The sequence below is a fragment of the Schistocerca gregaria genome, chromosome 11 (genome assembly GCF_023897955.1).
Source record: "Schistocerca gregaria isolate iqSchGreg1 chromosome 11, iqSchGreg1.2, whole genome shotgun sequence".
NCBI lineage: Eukaryota > Metazoa > Arthropoda > Insecta > Orthoptera > Acrididae > Schistocerca > Schistocerca gregaria.
Genome location: NC_064930.1, coordinates 49,126,716 through 49,145,752, shown reverse-complemented (window position 1 = coordinate 49,145,752; position 19,037 = coordinate 49,126,716).

Here is a 19,037-nt window from a genome sequence, read left to right as displayed (position 1 = left end):
AACGTCATTGCATCCTCCTTCGATTCATGGAACTGGCACGCGTATTCGACAAACAGTACGCAGGATACTACTGTCTGATCTTCCGCAAAGGTACAAAGAGTAACGAATTCAAATATCGATTACAGGGACTATTATTCTGCAAATCGAACGTTCTTTACCCTGGTACATATCTACATGATAAAAACTACAAAACAAATGCTAGGAAACGCAGTTTTTGAAGTACACTGCATTCAAGGAAAAAATCTGAATACACCCGGGGCATTGTGATTTTTCCACATTTGAGAAAAAGTTTTGTTTCCAAAAACTACACTTTTTAAACATCATGCTAAACGTCATTGCATCCTCTGTCGATTCATGGAACTGGCACGCGTATTCGACAAACAGTACGCAGGATACTACTGTCTGAACTTCCGCAAAGGTACAAAGAGTAACGAATTCAAATATCGATTACAGGGACTATTATTCTGCAAATCGAACGTTCTTTACCCTGGTACATATCTACATGATAAAAACTACAAAACAAATGCTAGGAAACGCAGTTTTTAAAGTACAGTGCATGTTGTTGTTGTTGTTGTCATCAGTCCTGAGACTGGTTTGATGCAGCTCTCCATGCTACACTATCCTGTGCAAGCTGCTTCATCTCCCAGTACCTACTGCAACCTACATCCCTCTGAATCTGCTTAGTGTACTCATCTCTCGGTCTCCCTCTACGATTTTTACCCTCCACGCTGCCGTCCAATGCAAAATTTGTGATCCCTTGATGCCTCAAAACATGTCCTACCAACCGATCCCTTCTTCTAGTCAAGTACAGTGCATTCGAGGAAAAAATCTGAATACACCCGGGGCTTTGTGATTTTTCCATATTTGAGAAAAAGTTTTGTTTCCAAAAACTACACTTTTTAAACATCATGCTAAACGTCATTGCATCATCTTTCGATTCATGGAACTGGCACGCATATTCGACAAACAGTACGCAGGATACTACTGTCTGAATTCCCGCAAAGGTACAAAGAGTAACGAATTCAAATATCGATTACAGGGACTATTATTCTGCAAATCGAACGTTCTTTACCCTGGTACATATCTACATGATAAAAACTACAAAACAAGTGCTAGGAAACGCAGTTTTTAAAGTACAGTGCATTCGAGGAAAAAATCTGAATACACCCGATGCTTTGTGATTTTTCCATATTTGAGAAAAAGTTTTGTTTCCAAAAACTACACTTTTTAAACATCATGCTAAACGTCATTGCATCCTCTTTCGATTCATGGAACTGGCACGCGTATTCGACAAACAGTACGCAGGATACTACTGTCTGAACTTCCGCAAAGGTACAAAGAGTAACGAATTCAAATATCGATTACAGGGACTATTATTCTGCAAATCGAACGTTCTTTACCCTGGTACATATCTACATGATAAAAACTACAAAACAAATGCTAGGAAACGCAGTTTTTAAAGTACAGTGCATTCGAGGAAAAAATCTGAATACACCCGGGGCTTTGTGATTTTTCCATATTTGAGAAAAAGTTTTGTATCCAAAAACTACACTTTTTAAACATCATGCTAAACGTCATTGCATCCTCTTTCAATTCATGGAACTGGCACGTGTATTCGGCAAACAGTACGCAGGATACTACTGTCTGATCTTCCGCAAAGGTACAAAGAGTAACGAATTCAAATATCGATTACAGGGACTATTATTCTGCAAATCGAACGTTCTTTACCCTGGTACTTATCTACATTATAAAAACTACAAAACAAATGCTAGGAAACGCAGTGTGAAAGTACAGTGCATTCGAGGATAAAATCTGAATACACCCGGGGCTTTGTGATTTTTCCATATTTGAGAAAAAGTTTTGTTTCCAAAAACTACACTTTTTAAACATCATGCTAAACGTCATTGCATCCTCTTTCGATTCATGGAACTGGCACGCGTATTCGACAAACAGTACGCAGGATACTACTGTCTGATCTTCCGCAAAGGTACAAAGAGTAACGAATTCAAATATCGATTACAGGGACTATTATTCTGCAAATCGAACGTTCTTTACCCTGGTACATATCTACATTATAAAAACTACAAAACAAATGCTAGGAAACGCAGTTTGAAAGTACAGTGCATTCGAGGAAAAAATCTGAATACACCCGGGGCTTTGTGATTTTTCCATATTTGAGAAAAAGTTTTGTATCCAAAAACTACACTTTTTAAACATCATGCTAAACGTCATTGCATCCTCTTTCGATTCATGGAACTGGCACGCGTATTCGACAAACAGTACGCAGTATACTACTGTCTGAACTTGCGCAAAGGTACAAAGAGTAACGAATTCAAATATCGATTACAGGGACTATTATTCTGCAAATCGAACGTTCCTTACCCTGGTACATATCTACATGATAAAAACTACAAAACAAATGCTAGGAAACGCAGTTTTTAAAGTACAGTGCAGTCGAGGAAAAAATCTGAATACACCCGATGCTTTGTGATTTTTCCATATTTGAGAAAAAGTTTTGTTTCCAAAAACTACTCTTTTTAAACATCATGCTAAACGTCATTGCATCCTCTTTCGATTCATGGAACTGGCACGCGTATTCGACAAACAGTACGCAGGATACTACTGTCTGAACTTCCGCAAAGGTACAAAGAGTAACGAATTCAAATATCGATTACAGGGACTATTATTCTGCTAATCGAACGTTCTTTACCCTGGTACATATCTACATGATAAAAACTACAAAACAAATATAGGAAACGCAGTTTTTAAAGTACACTGCATTCGAGGAAAAAATCTGAATACACCCGGGGCTTTGTGATTTTTCCATATTTGAGAAAAAGTTTTGTTTCCAAAAACTACTCTTTTTAAACATCATGCTAAACGTCATTGCATCCTCTTTCGATTCATGGAACTGGCACGCGTATTCGACAAACAGTACGCAGGATACTACTGTCTGAATTCCCGCAAAGGTACAAAGAGTAACGAATTCAAATATCGATTACAGGGACTATTATTCTGCAAATCGAACGTTCTTTACCCTGGTACATATCTACATGATAAAAACTACAAAACAAATGCTAGGAAACGCAGTTTTAAAAGTACACTGCATTCGAGGAAAAAATCTGAATACACCCGATGCTTTGTGATTTTTCCATATTTGAGAAAAAGTTTTGTTTCCAAAAACTACACTTTTTAAACATCATGCTAAACGTCATTGCATCCTCTTTCGATTCATGGAACTGGCACGCGTATTCGACAAACAGTACGCAGGATACTACTGTCTGAACTTCCGCAAAGGTACAAAGAGTAACGAATTCAAATATCGATTACAGGGACTATTATTCTGCAAATCGAACGTTCTTTACCCTGGTACATATCTACATTATAAAAACTACAAAACAAATGCTAGGAAACGCAGTTTGAAAGTACAGTGCATTCGAGGGTAAAATCTGAATACACCCGGGGCTTTGTGATTTTTCCATATTTGAGAAAAAGTTTTGTTTCCAAAAACTACACTTTTTAAACATCATGCTAAACGTCATTGCATCCTCTTTCGATTCATGGAACTGGCACGCGTATTCGACAAACAGTACGCAGGATACTACTGTCTGATCTTCCGCAAAGGTACAAAGAGTAACGAATTCAAATATCGATTACAGGGACTATTATTCTGCAAATCGAACGTTCTTTACCCTGGTACATATCTACATTATAAAAACTACAAAACAAATGCTAGGAAACGCAGTTTAAAAGTACAGTGCATTCGAGGATAAAATCTGAATACACCCGGGGCTTTGTGATTTTTCCATATTTGAGAAAAAGTTTTGTTTCCAAAAACTACACTTTTTAAACATCATGCTAAACGTCATTGCATCCTCTTTCGATTCATGGAACTGGTACGCGTATTCGACAAACAGTACGCAGGATACTACTGTCTGATCTTCCGCAAAGGTACAAAGAGTAACGAATTCAAATATCGATTACAGGGACTATTATTCTGCAAATCGAACGTTCTTTACCCTGGTACATATATACATGATAAAAACTACAAACCAAATGCTAGGAAACGCAGTTTTAAAAGTACACTGCATTCGAGGAAAAAATCTGAATACATCCGATGCTTTGTGATTTTTCCATATTTGAGAAAAAGTTTTGTTTCCAAAAACTACACTTTTTAAACATCATGCTAAACGTCATTGCATCCTCTTTCGATTCATGGAACTGGCACGCGTATTCGACAAACAGTACGCAGGATACTACTGTCTGAACTTGCGCAAAGGTACAAAGAGTAACGAATTCAAATATCGATTACAGGGACTATTATTCTGCAAATCGAACGTTCCTTACCCTGGTACATATCTACATGATAAAAACTACAAAACAAATGCTAGGAAACGCAGTTTTTAAAGTACAGTGCAGTCGAGGAAAAAATCTGAATACACCCGATGCTTTGTGATTTTTCCATATTTGAGAAAAAGTTTTGTTTCCAAAAACTACTCTTTTTAAACATCATGCTAAACGTCATTGCATCCTCTTTCGATTCATGGAACTGGCACGCGTATTCGACAAACAGTACGCAGGATACTACTGTCTGAACTTCCGCAAAGGTACAAAGAGTAACGAATTCAAATATCGATTACAGGGACTATTATTCTGCAAATCGAACGTTCTTTACCCTGGTACATATCTACATGATAAAAACTACAAAACAAATATAGGAAACGCAGTTTTTAAAGTACACTGCATTCGAGGAAAAAATCTGAATACACCCGGGGCTTTGTGATTTTTCCATATTTGAGAAAAAGTTTTGTTTCCAAAAACTACTCTTTTTAAACATCATGCTAAACGTCATTGCATCCTCTTTCGATTCATGGAACTGGCACGCGTATTCGACAAACAGTACGCAGGATACTACTGTCTGAATTCCCGCAAAGGTACAAATAGTAACGAATTCAAATATCGATTACAGGGACTATTATTCTCCAAATCGAACGATCTTTACCCTGGTACATATCTACATGATAAAAACTACAAAACAAATGCTAGGAAACGCAGTTTGAAAGTACAGTGCATTCGAGGATAAAATCTGAATACACCCGGGGCTTTGTGATTTTTCCATATTTGAGAAAAAGTTTTGTTTCCAAAAACTACACTTTTTAAACATCATGCTAAACATCATTGCATCCTCTTTCGATTCATGGAACTGGCACGCGTATTCGACAAACAGTACGCAGGATACTACTGTCTGATCTTCCGCAAAGGTACAAAGAGTAACGAATTCAAATATCGATTACAGGGACTATTATTCTGCAAATCGAACGTTCTTTACCCTGGTACATATCTACATTATAAAAACTACAAAACAAATGCTAGGAAACGGAGTTTTTAAAGTACATTCGAGGATAAAATCTGAATACACCCGGGGCTTGTGATTTTTCCATATTTGAGAAAAAGTTTTGTTTCCAAAAACTACACTTTTTAAACATCATGCTAAACGTCATTGCATCCTCTTTCGATTCATGGAACTGGCACGCGTATTCGACAAACAGTACGCAGGATACTACTGTCTGATCTTCCGCAAAGGTACAAAGAGTAACGAATTCAAATATCGATTACAGGGACTATTATTCTGCAAATCGAACGTTCTTTACCCTGGTACATATCTACATTATAAAAACTACAAAACAAATGCTAGGAAACGCAGTTTGAAAGTACAGTGCATTCGAGGATAAAATCTGAATACACCCGGGGCTTTGTGATTTTTCGATATTTGAGAAAAAGTTTTGTTTCCAAAAACTACACTTTTTAAACATCATGCTAAACGTCATTGCATCCTCTTTCGATTCATGGAACTGGCACGCGTATTCGACAAACAGTACGCAGGATACTACTGTCTGATCTTCCGCAAAGGTACAAAGAGTAACGAATTCAAATATCGATTACAGGGACTATTATTCTGCAAATCGAACGTTCTTTACCCTGGTACATATCTACATGATAAAAACTACAAAACAAATGCTAGGAAACGCAGTTTTAAAAGTACACTGCATTCGAGGAAAAAATCTGAATACACCCTATGCTTTGTGATTTTTCCATATTTGAGAAAAAGTTTTGTTTCCAAAAACTACACTTTTTAAACATCATGCTAAACGTCATTGCATCATCTTTCGATTCATGGAACTGGCACGCGTATTCGACAAACAGTACGCAGGATACTACTGTCTGAACTTGCGCAAAGGTACAAAGAGTAACGAATTCAAATATCGATTACAGGGACTATTATTCTGCAAATCGAACGTTCCTTACCCTGGTACATATCTACATGATAAAAACTACAAAACAAATGCTAGGAAACGCAGTTTCTAAAGTACAGTGCAGTCGAGGAAAAAATCTGAATACACCCAATGCTTTGTGATTTTTCCATATTTGAGAAAAAGTTTTGTTTCCAAAAACTACTCTTTTTAAACATCATGCTAAACGTCATTGCATCCTCTTTCGATTCATGGAACTGGCACGCGTATTCGACAAACAGTACGCAGGATACTACTGTCTGAACTTCCGCAAAGGTACAAAGAGTAAGGAATTCAAATATCGATTACAGGGACTATTATTCTGCAAATCGAACGTTCTTTACCCTGGTACATATCTACATGATAAAAACTACAAAACAAATGCTAGGAAACGCAGTTTGAAAGTACAGTGCATTCGAGGATAAAATCTGAATACACCCGGGGCTTTGTGATTTTTCCATATTTGAGAAAAAGTTTTGTTTCCAAAAACTACACTTTTTAAACATCATGCTAAACGTCATTGCATCCTCTTTCGATTCATGGAACTGGCACGCGTATTCGACAAACAGTACGCAGGATACTACTGTCTGAACTTCCGCAAAGGTACAAAGAGTAACGAATTCAAATATCGATTACAGGGACTATTATTCTGCAAATCGAACGTTCTTTACCCTGGTACATATATACATGATAAAAACTACAAAACAAATATAGGAAACGCAGTTTTTAAAGTACACTGCATTCGAGGAAAAAATCTGAATACACCCGGGGCTTTGTGATTTTTCCATATTTGAGAAAAAGTTTTGTTTCCAAAAACTACTCTTTTTAAACATCATGCTAAACGTCATTGCATCCTCTTTCGATTCATGGAACTGGCACGCGTATTCGACAAACAGTACGCAGGATACTACTGTCTGAATTCCCGCAAAGGTACAAAGAGTAACGAATTCAAATATCGATTACAGGGACTATTATTCTGCAAATCGAACGTTCTTTACCCTGGTACATATCTACATGATAAAAACTACAAAACAAATGCTAGGAAACGCAGTTTTAAAAGTACACTGCATTCGAGGAAAAAATCTGAATACACCCGATGCTTTGTGATTTTTCCATATTTGAGAAAAAGTTTTGTTTCCAAAAACTACACTTTTTAAACATCATGCTAAACGTCATTGCATCCTCTTTCGATTCATGGAACTGGCACGCGTATTCGACAAACAGTACGCAGGATACTACTGTCTGAACTTCCGCAAAGGTACAAAGAGTAACGAATTCAAATATCGATTACAGGGACTATTATTCTGCAAATCGAACGTTCTTTACCCTGGTACATATCTGCATTATAAAAACTACAAAACAAATGCTAGGAAACGCAGTTTGAAAGTACAGTGCATTCGAGGATAAAATCTGAATACACCCGGGGCTTTGTGATTTTTCCATATTTGAGAAAAAGTTTTGTTTCCAAAAACTACACTTTTTAAACATCATGCTAAACGTCATTGCATCCTCTTTCGATTCATGGAACTGGCACGCGTATTCGACAAACAGTACGCAGGATACTACTGTCTGATATTCCGCAAAGGTACAAAGAGTAACGAATTCAAATATGGATTAACGGGACTATTATTCTGCAAATCGAACGTTCTTTACCCTGGTACATATCTACATTATAAAAACTACAAAACAAATGCTAGGAAACGCAGTTTGAAAGTACAGTGCATTCGAGGATAAAATCTGAATACATCTGGGTCTTTGTGATTTTTCCATATTTGAGAAAAAGTTTTGTTTCCAAAAACTACACTTTTTAAACATCATGCTAAACGTCATTGCATCCTCTTTCGATTCATGGAACTGGCACGCGTATTCGACAAACAGTACGCAGGATACTACTGTCTGATCTTCCGCAAAGGTACAAAGAGTAACGAATTCAAATATCGATTACAGGGACTATTATTCTGCAAATCGAACGTTCTTTACCCTGGTACATATCTACATGATAAAAACTACAAAACAAATGCTAAGAAACGCAGTTTTAAAAGTACACTGCATTCGAGGAAAAAATCTGTATACACCCGATGCTTTGTGATTTTTCCATATTTGAGAAAAAGTTTTGTTTCCAAAAACTACACTTTTTAAACATCATGCTAAACGTCATTGCATCCTCTTTCGATTCATGGAACTGGCACGCGTATTCGACAAACAGTACGCAGGATACTACTGTCTGAACTTGCGCAAAGGTACAAAGAGTAACGAATTCAAATATCGATTACAGGGACTATTATTCTGCAAATCGAACGTTCCTTACCCTGGTACATATCTACATGATAAAAACTACAAAACAAATGCTAGGAAACGCAGTTTCTAAAGTACAGTGCAGTCGAGGAAAAAATCTGAATACACCCGATGCTTTGTGATTTTTCCATATTTGAGAAAAAGTTTTGTTTCCAAAAACTACTCTTTTTAAACATCATGCTAAACGTCATTGCATCCTCTTTCGATTCATGGAACTGGCACGCGTATTCGACAAACAGTACGCAGGATACTACTGTCTGAACTTCCGCAAAGGTACAAAGAGTAACGAATTCAAATATCGATTACAGGGACTATTATTCTGCAAATCGAACGTTCTTTACCCTGGTACATATCTACATGATAAAAACTACAAAACAAATGCTAGGAAACGAAGTTTTTAAAGTACAGTGCAATCGAGGAAAAAATCTGAATACACCCGATGCTTTGTGATTTTTCCATATTTGAGAAAAAGTTTTGTTTCCAAAAACTACTCTTTTTAAACATCATGCTAAACGTCATTGCATCCTCTTTCGATTCATGGAACTGGCACGCGTATTCGACAAACAGTACGCAGGATACTACTGTCTGAACTTCCGCAAAGGTACAAAGAGTAACGAATTCAAATATCGATTACAGGGACTATTATTCTGCAAATCGAACGTTCTTTACCCTGGTACATATCTACATGATAAAAACTACAAAACAAATATAGGAAACGCAGTTTTTAAAGTACACTGCATTCGAGGAAAAAATCTGAATACACCCGGGGCTTTGTGATTTTTCCATATTTGAGAAAAAGTTTTGTTTCCAAAAACTACTCTTTTTAAACATCATGCTAAACGTCATTGCATCCTCTTTCGATTCATGGAACTGGCACGCGTATTCGACAAACAGTACGCAGGATACTACTGTCTGAATTCCCGCAAAGGTACAAAGAGTAACGAATTCAAATATCGATTACAGGGACTATTATTCTGCAAATCGAACGTTCTTTACCCTGGTACATATCTACATGATAAAAACTACAAAACAAATGCTAGGAAACGCAGTTTTTAAAGTACAGTGCATTCGAGGAAAAAATCTGAGTACACCCGGGGCTTTGTGATTTTTCCATATTTGAGAAAAAGTTTTGTTTCCAAAAACTACACTTTTTAAACATCATGCTAAACGTCATTGCATCCTCTTTCGATTCATGGAACTGGCACGCGTATTCGACAAACAGTACGCAGGATACTACTGTCTGATCTTCCGCAAAGGTACAAAGAGTAACGAATTCAAATATCGATTACAGGGACTATTATTCTGCAAATCGAACGTTCTTTACCCTGGTACATATCTACATGATAAAAACTACAAAACAAATGCTAGGAAACGCAGTTTTTAAAGTACACTGCATTCGAGGAAAAAATCTGAATACACCCGGGGCATTGTGGTTTTTCCATATTTGAGGAAAAGTTTTGTTTCCAAAAACTACACTTTTTAAACATCATGCTAAACGTCATTGCATCCTCTTTCGATTCATGGAACTGGCACGCGTATTCGACAAACAGTACACAGGATACTACTGTCTGAACTTCCGTAAAGGTACAAAGAGTAACAAATTCAAATATCGATTACAGGGACCATTATTCTAAAAATCGAACGTTCTTTACCCTGGTACATATCTACATGATAAAAACTACAAAACAAATGCTAGGAATGCGCAGTTTTTAAAGTACACTGCATTCGAGGAAAAAATCTGAATACACCCAGGGCTTTGTGATTTTTCCATATTTGAGAAAAAGTTTTGTTTCCAAAAACTACACTTTTTAAACATCATGCTAAACGTCATTGCATCCTCTGTCGATTCATGGAACTGGCACGCGTATTCGACAAACAGTCTGATCTTCCGCAAAGGTACAAAGAGTAACGAATTCAAATATCGATTACAGGGACTATTATTCTGCAAATCGAACGTTCTTTGCCCTGGTACATATCTACATGATAAAAACTACAAAACAAATGCTAGGAAACGCAGTTTTTAAAGTACACTGCATTCGAGGAAAAAATCTGAATACACCCGGGGCATTGTGGTTTTTCCATATTTGAGGAAAAGATTTGTTTCCAAAAACTACACTTTTTAAACATCATGCTAAACGTCATTGCATCCTCTTTCGATTCATGGAACTGGCACGCGTATTCGACAAACAGTACACAGGATACTACTGTCTGAACTTCCGCAAAGGTGCAAAGAGTAACAAATTCAAATATCGATTACAGGGACCATTATTCAAAAAATCGAACGTTCTTTACCCTGGTACATATCTACATGATAAAAACTACAAAACAAATGCTAGGAAACGCAGTTTTTAAAGTACACTGCATTCGAGGAAAAAATCTGAATACACCCGGGGCTTTGTGATTTTTCCATATTTGAGAAAAAGTTTTGTTTCCAAAAACTACACTTTTTAAACATCATGCTAAACGTCATTGCATCCTCTGTCGATTCATGGAACTGGCACGCGTATTCGACAAACAGTACGCAGGATACTACTGTCTGAACTTCCGCAAAGGTACAAAGAGTAACGAATTCAAATATCGATTACAGGGACTATTATTCTGCAAATCGAACGTTCTTTACCCTGGTACATATCTACATGATGAAAACTACAAAACAAATGCTAGGAAACGCAGTTTTTAAGGTACAGTGCATTCGAGGAAAAAATCTGAATACACCCGATGCTTTGTGATTTTTCCATATTTGAGAAAAAGTTTTGTTTCCAAAAACTACACTTTTTAAACATCATGCTAAACGTCATTGCATCCTCTTTCGATTCATGGAACTGGCACGCGTATTCGACAAACAGTACGCAGGATACTACTGTCTGAACTTCCGCAAAGGTACAAAGAGTAACGAATTCAAATATCGATTACAGGGACTATTATTCTGCAAATCGAACGTTCTTTACCCTGGTACATATCTACATGATAAAAACTACAAAACAAATGCTAGGAAACGCAGTTTTAAAAGTACAGTGCATTCGAGGAAAAAATCTGAATACACCCGATGCTTTGTGATTTTTCTATATTTGAGAAAAAGTTTTGTTTCCAAAAACTACACTTTTTAAACATCATGCTAAACGTCATTGCATCCTCTTTCGATTCATGGAACTGGCACGCGTATTCGACAAACAGTACGCAGGATACTACTGTCTGATATTCCGCAAAGGTACAAAGAGTAACGAATTCAAATATCGATTACAGGGACTATTATTCTGCAAATCGAACGTTCTTTACCCTGGTACATATCTACATTATAAAAACTACAAAACAAATGCTAGGAAACGCAGTTTGAAAGTACAGTGCATTCGAGGATAAAATCTGAATACACCTGGGGCTTTGTGATTTTTCCATATTTGAGAAAAAGTTTTGTTTCCAAAAACTACACTTTTTAAACATCATGCTAAACGTCATTGCATCCTCTTTCGATTCATGGAACTGGCACGCGTATTCGACAAACAGTACGCAGGATACTACTGTCTGATCTTCCGCAAAGGTACAAAGAGTAACGAATTCAAATATCGATTACAGGGACTATTATTCTGCAAATCGAACGTTCTTTACCCTGGTACATATCTACATGATAAAAACTACAAAACAAATGCTAGGAAACGCAGTTTTAAAAGTACACTGCATTCGAGGAAAAAATCTGAATACACCCGGGGCTTTGTGATTTTTCCATATTTGAGATAAAGTTTTGTTTCCAAAAACTACACTTTTTAAACATCATGCTAAACGTCATTGCATCCTCTGTCGATTCATGGAACTGGCACGCATATTCGACAAACAGTACGCAGGATACTACTGTCTGAACTTCCGCAAAGGTACAAAGAGTAACGAATTCAAATATCGATTACAGGGACTATTATTCTGCAAATCGAACGTTCTTTACCCTGGTACATATCTACATGATAAAAACTACAAAACAAATGCTAGGAAACGCAGTCTTTAAAGTACACTGCATTCGAGGAAAAAATCTGAATACACCCGATGCTTTGTGATTTTTCCATATTTGAGAAAAAGTTTTGTTTCCAAAAACTACACTTTTGAAACATCATGCTAAACGTCATTGCATCCTCTTTCGATTCATGGAACTGGCACGCGTATTCGACAAACAGTACGCAGGATACTACTGTCTGAACTTCCGCAAAGGTACAAAGAGTAACGAATTCAAATATCGATTACAGGGACTATTATTCTGCAAATCGAACGTTCTTTACCCTGGTACATATCTACATGATAAAAACTACAAAACAAATGCTAGGAAACGCAGTTTTAAAAGTACAGTGCATTCGAGGAAAACATCTGAATACACCCGATGCTTTGTGATTTTTCCATATTTGAGAAAAAGTTTTGTTTCCAAAAACTACACTTTTTAAACATCATGCTAAACGTCATTGCATCCTCTTTCGATTCATGGAACTGGCACGCGTATTCGACAAACAGTACGCAGGATACTACTGTCTGAACTTGCGCAAAGGTACAAAGAGTAACGAATTCAAATATCGATTACAGGGACTATTATTCTGCAAATCGAACGTTCTTTACCCTGGTACATATCTACATGATAAAAACTACAAAACAAATGCTAGGAAACGCAGTTTTTAAAGTACAGTGCATTCGAGGAAAAAATCTGAATACACCCGATGCTTTGTGATTTTTCCATATTTGAGAAAAAGTTTTGTTTCCCAAAACTACACTTTTTAAACATCATGCTAAACGTCATTGCATCCTCTTTCGATTCATGGCACTGGCACGCGTATTCGTCAAACAGTACGCAGGATACTACTGTCTGATCTTCCGCAAAGGTACAAAGAGTAACGAATTCAAATATCGATTACAGGGACTATTATTCTGCAAATCGAACGTTCTTTACCCTGGTACATATCTACATGATAAAAACTACAAAACAAATGCTACGAAACGCAGTTTTTAAAGCACACTGCATTCGAGGAAAAAATCTGAATACACCCGATGCTTTGTGATTTTTCCATATTTGAGAAAATGTTTTGTTTCCAAAAACTACACTTTTTAAACACCATGCTAAACGTCATTGCATCCTCTTTCGATTCATGGAACTGGCATGCGTATTCGACAAACAGTACACAGGATACTACTGTCTGATCTTCCGCAAAGGTACAAAGAGTAACGAATTCAAATATCGATTACAGGGACTATTATTCTGCAAATCGAACGTTCTTTACCCTGGTACATATCTACATGATAAAAACCACAAAACAAATGCTAGGAAACGAAGTTTTTAAAGTACAGTGCAATCGAGGAAAAAATCTGAATACACCCGATGCTTTGTGATTTTTCCATATTTGAGAAAAAGTTTTGTTTCCAAAAACTACACTTTTTAAACATCATGCTAAACGTCATTGCATCCTCTTTCGATTCATGGAACTGGCACGCGTATTCGACAAACAGTACGCAGGATACTACTGTCTGAACTTCCGCAAAGGTACAAAGAGTAACGAATTCAAATATCGATTACAGGGACTATTATTCAGCAAATCGAACGTTCTTTACCCTGGTACATATTTACATGATAAAAACTACAAAACAAATGCTAGGAAACGCAGTTTTGAAAGTACAGTGCATTCGAGGAAAAAATCTGAATACACCCGATGCTTGTGATTTTTCCATATTTGAGAAAAAGTTTTGTTTCCAAAAACTACACTTTTTAAACATCATGCTAAACGTTATTGCATCCTCTTTCGATTCATGGAACTGGCACGCGTATTCGACAAACAGTACGCAGGATACTACTGTCTGATCTTCCGCAAAGGTACAAAGAGTAACGAATTCAAATATCGATTACAGGGACTATTATTCTGCAAATCGAACGTTCTTTACCCTGGTACATATCTACATGATAAAAACTACAAAACAAATGCTAGGAAACGCAGTTTTTAAAGTACACTGCATTCGAGGAAAAAATCTGAATACACCCGATGTTTTGTGATTTTTCCATATTTGAGAAAAAGTTTTGTTTCCAAAAACTACACTTTTTAAACATCATGCTAAACGTCATTGCATCCTCTTTCGATTCATGGAACTGGCACGCGTATTCGACAAACAGTACGCAGGATACTACTGTCTGATCTTCCGCAAAGGTACAAAGAGTAACGAATTCAAATATCGATTACAGGGACTATTATTCTGCAAATCGAACGTTCTTTACCCTGGTACATATCTACATGATAAAAACTACAAAACAAATGCTAGGAAACGCAGTTTTTAAAGTACAGTGCATTCGAGGAAAAAATCTGAATACACCCGATGCTTTGTGATTTTTCCATATTTGAGAAAAAGTTTTGTTTCCAAAAACTACACTTTTTAAACATCATGCTAAACGTCATTGCATCCTCTTTCGATTCATTGAACTGGCACGCGTATTCGACAAACAGTATGCAGGATACTACTGTCTGAACTTCCGCAAAGGTACAAAGAGTAACGAATTCAAATATCGATTACAGGGACTATTATTCTGCAAATCGAACGTTCTTTACCCTGGTACATATCTACATGATAAAAACTACAAAACAAATGCTAGGAAACGCAGTTCTTAAAGTACAGTGCATTCGAGGAAAAAATCTGAATACACCCGATGCTTTGTGACTTTTCCATATTTGAGAAAAAGTTTTGTTTCCAAAAACCACACTTTTTAAACATCATGCTAAACGTCATTGCATCCTCTTTCGATTCATGGAACTGGCACGCGTATTCGACAAACAGTACGCAGGATACTACTGTCTGAACTTCCGCAAAGGTACGAAGAGTAACGAATTCAAATATCGATTACAGGGACTATTATTCTGCAAATCGAACGTTCTTTACCCTGGTACATATCTACATGATAAAAACTACAAAACAAATGCTAGGAAACGCAGTTTTTAAAGTACAGTGCATTCGAGGAAAAAATCTGAATACACCCGATGCTTTGTGATTTTTCCATATTTGAGAAAAAGTTTTGTTTCCAAAAACTACACTTTTTAAACATCATGCTAAACGTCATTGCATCCTCTTTCGATTCATGGAACTGGCACGCGTATTCGACAAACAGTACGCAGGATACTACTGTCTGATCTTCCGCAAAGGTACAAAGAGTAACGAATTCAAATATCGATTACAGGGACTATTATTCTGCAAATCGAACGTTCTTTACCCTGGTACATATCTACATGATAAAAACTACAAAACAAATGCTAGGAAACGCAGTTTTAAAAGTACAGTGCATTCGAGAAAAAATCTGAATACACCCGATGCTTTGTGATTTTTCCATATTTGAGAAAAAGTTTTGTTTCCAAAAACTACACTTTTTAAACATCATGCTAAACGTCATTGCATCCTCTTTCGATTCATGGAACTGGCACGCGTATTCGACACACAGTACGCAGGATACCACTGTCTGATCTTCCGCAAAGGTACAAAGAGTAACGAATTCAAATATCGATTACAGGGACTATTATTCTGCAAATCGAACGTTCTTTACCCTGGTACATATCTACATGATAAAAACTACAAAACAAATGCTAGGAAACACAGTTTTTAAAGTACAGTGCATTCGAGGAAAAAATCTGAATACACCCGATGCTTTGTGATTTTTCCATATTTGAGAAAAAGTTTTGTTTTCAAAAACTACACTTTTTAAACATCATGCTAAACGTCATTGCATCCTCTTTCGATTCATGGAACTGGCACGCGTATTCGACAAACAGTACGCAGGATACTACTGTCTGAACTTCCGCAAAGGTACAAAGGGTAACGAATTCAAATATCGATTACAGGGACTATTATTCTGCAAATCGAACGTTCTTTACCCTGGTACATATCTACATGATAAAAACTACAAAACAAATGCTAGGAAACGCAGTTTTTAAAGTACAGTGCATTCGAGGAAAAAAATCTGAATACACCCGATGCTTTGTGATTTTTCCATATTTGAGAAAAAGTTTTGTTTCCAAAAACTACACTTTTTAAACATCATGCTAAACGTCATTGCATCCTCTTTCGATTCATGGAACTGGCACGCGTATTCGACAAACAGTACGCAGGATACCACTGTCTGACCTTCCGCATAGGTACAAAGAGTAACGAACTCAAATATCGATTACAGGGACTATTATTCTGCAAATCGAACGTTCTTTACCCTGTTACATATCTACATGATAAAAACTACAAAACAAATGCTAGGAAACGCAGTTTTTAAAGTACAGTGCATTCGTGGAAAAAATCTGAATACACCCGATGCTTTGTGATTTTTCCATATTTGAGAAAAAGTTTTGTTTCCAAAAACTACACTTTTTGAACATCATGCTAAACGTCATTGCATCCTCTTTCGATTCATGGAACTGGCACGCGTATTCGACAAACAGTACGCAGGATACTACTGTCTGATCTTCCGCAAAGGTACAAAGAGTAACGAATTCAAATATCGATTACAGGGACTATTATTCTGCAAATCGAACGTTCTTTACCCTGGTACATATCTACATGATAAAAACTACAAAACAAATGCTAGGAAACGCAGTTTTTAAAGTACAGTGCATTCGAGGAAAAAATCTGAATACACCCGATGCTTTGTGATTTTTCCATATTTGAGAAAGAGTTTTGTTTCCAAAAACTACACTTTTTAAACATCATGCTAAACGTCATTGCATCCTCTTTCGATTCATGGAACTGGCATGCGTATTCGACAAACAGTATGCAGGATACTACTGTCTGAACTTCCGCAAAGGTACAAAGAGTAACGAATTCAAATATCGATTACAGGGACTATTATTCTGCAAATCGAACGTTCTTTACCCTGGTACATATTTACATGATAAAAACTACAAAACAAATGCTAGGAAACGCAGTTTTGAAAGTACAGTGCATTCGAGGAAAAAATCTGAATACACCCGATGCTTTGTGATTTTTCCATATTTGAGAAAAAGTTTTGTTTCCAAAAACTACACTTTTTAAACATCATGCTAAACGTTATTGCATCCTCTTTCGATTCATGGAACTGGCACGCGTATTCGACAAACAGTACGCAGGATACTACTGTCTAATCTTCCGCAAAGGTACAAAGAGTAACGAATTCAAATATCGATTACAGGGACTATTATTCTGCAAATCGAACGTTCTTTACCCTGGTACATATCTACATGATAAAAACTACAAAACAAATGCTAGGAAACACAGTTTTTAAAGTACAGTGCATTCGAGGAAAAAATCTGAATACACCCGATGCTTTGTGATTTTTCCATATTTGAGAAAAAGTTTTGTTTTCAAAAACTACACTTTTTAAACATCATGCTAAACGTCATTGCATCCTCTTTCGATTCATGGAACTGGCACGCGTATTCGACAAACAGTACGCAGGATACTACTGTCTGAACTTCCGCAAAGGTACAAAGAGTAACGAATTCAAATATCGATTACAGGGACTATTATTCTGCAAATCGAACGTTCTTTACCCTGGTACATATCTACATGATAAAAACTACAAAACAAATGCTAGGAAACGCAGTTTTTAAAGTACAGTGCATTCGAGGAAAAAAATCTGAATACACCCGATGCTTTGTGATTTTTCCATATTTGAGAAAAAGTTTTGTTTCCAAAAACTACACTTTTTAAACATCATGCTAAACGTCATTGCATCCTCTTTCGATTCATGGAACTGGCACGCGTATTCGACAAACAGTATGCAGGATACTACTGTCTGAACTTCCGCAAAGGTACAAAGAGTAACGAATTCAAATATCGATTACAGGGACTATTATTCTGCAAATCGAACGTTCTTTACCCTGGTACATATTTACATGATAAAAACTACAAAACAAATGCTAGGAAACGCAGTTTTGAAAGTACAGTGCATTCGAGGAAAAAATCTGAATACACCCGATGCTTTGTGATTTTTCCATATTTGAGAAAAAGTTTTGTTTCCAAAAACTACACTTTTTAAACATCATGCTAAACGTTATTGCATCCTCTTTCGATTCATGGAACTGGCACGCGTATTCGACAAACAGTACGCAGGATACTACTGTCTAATCTTCCGCAAAGGTACAAAGAGTAACGAATTCAAATATCGATTACAGGGACTATTATTCTGCAAATCGAACGTTCTTTACCCTGGTACATATCTACATGATAAAAACTACAAAACAAATGCTAGGAAACACAGTTTTTAAAGTACAGTGCATTCGAGGAAAAAATCTGAATACACCCGATGCTTTGTGATTTTTCCATATTTGAGAAAAAGTTTTGTTTTCAAAAACTACACTTTTTAAACATCATGCTAAACGTCATTGCATCCTCTTTCGATTCATGGAACTGGCACGCGTATTCGACAAACAGTACGCAGGATACTACTGTCTGAACTTCCGCAAAGGTACAAAGAGTAACGAATTCAAATATCGA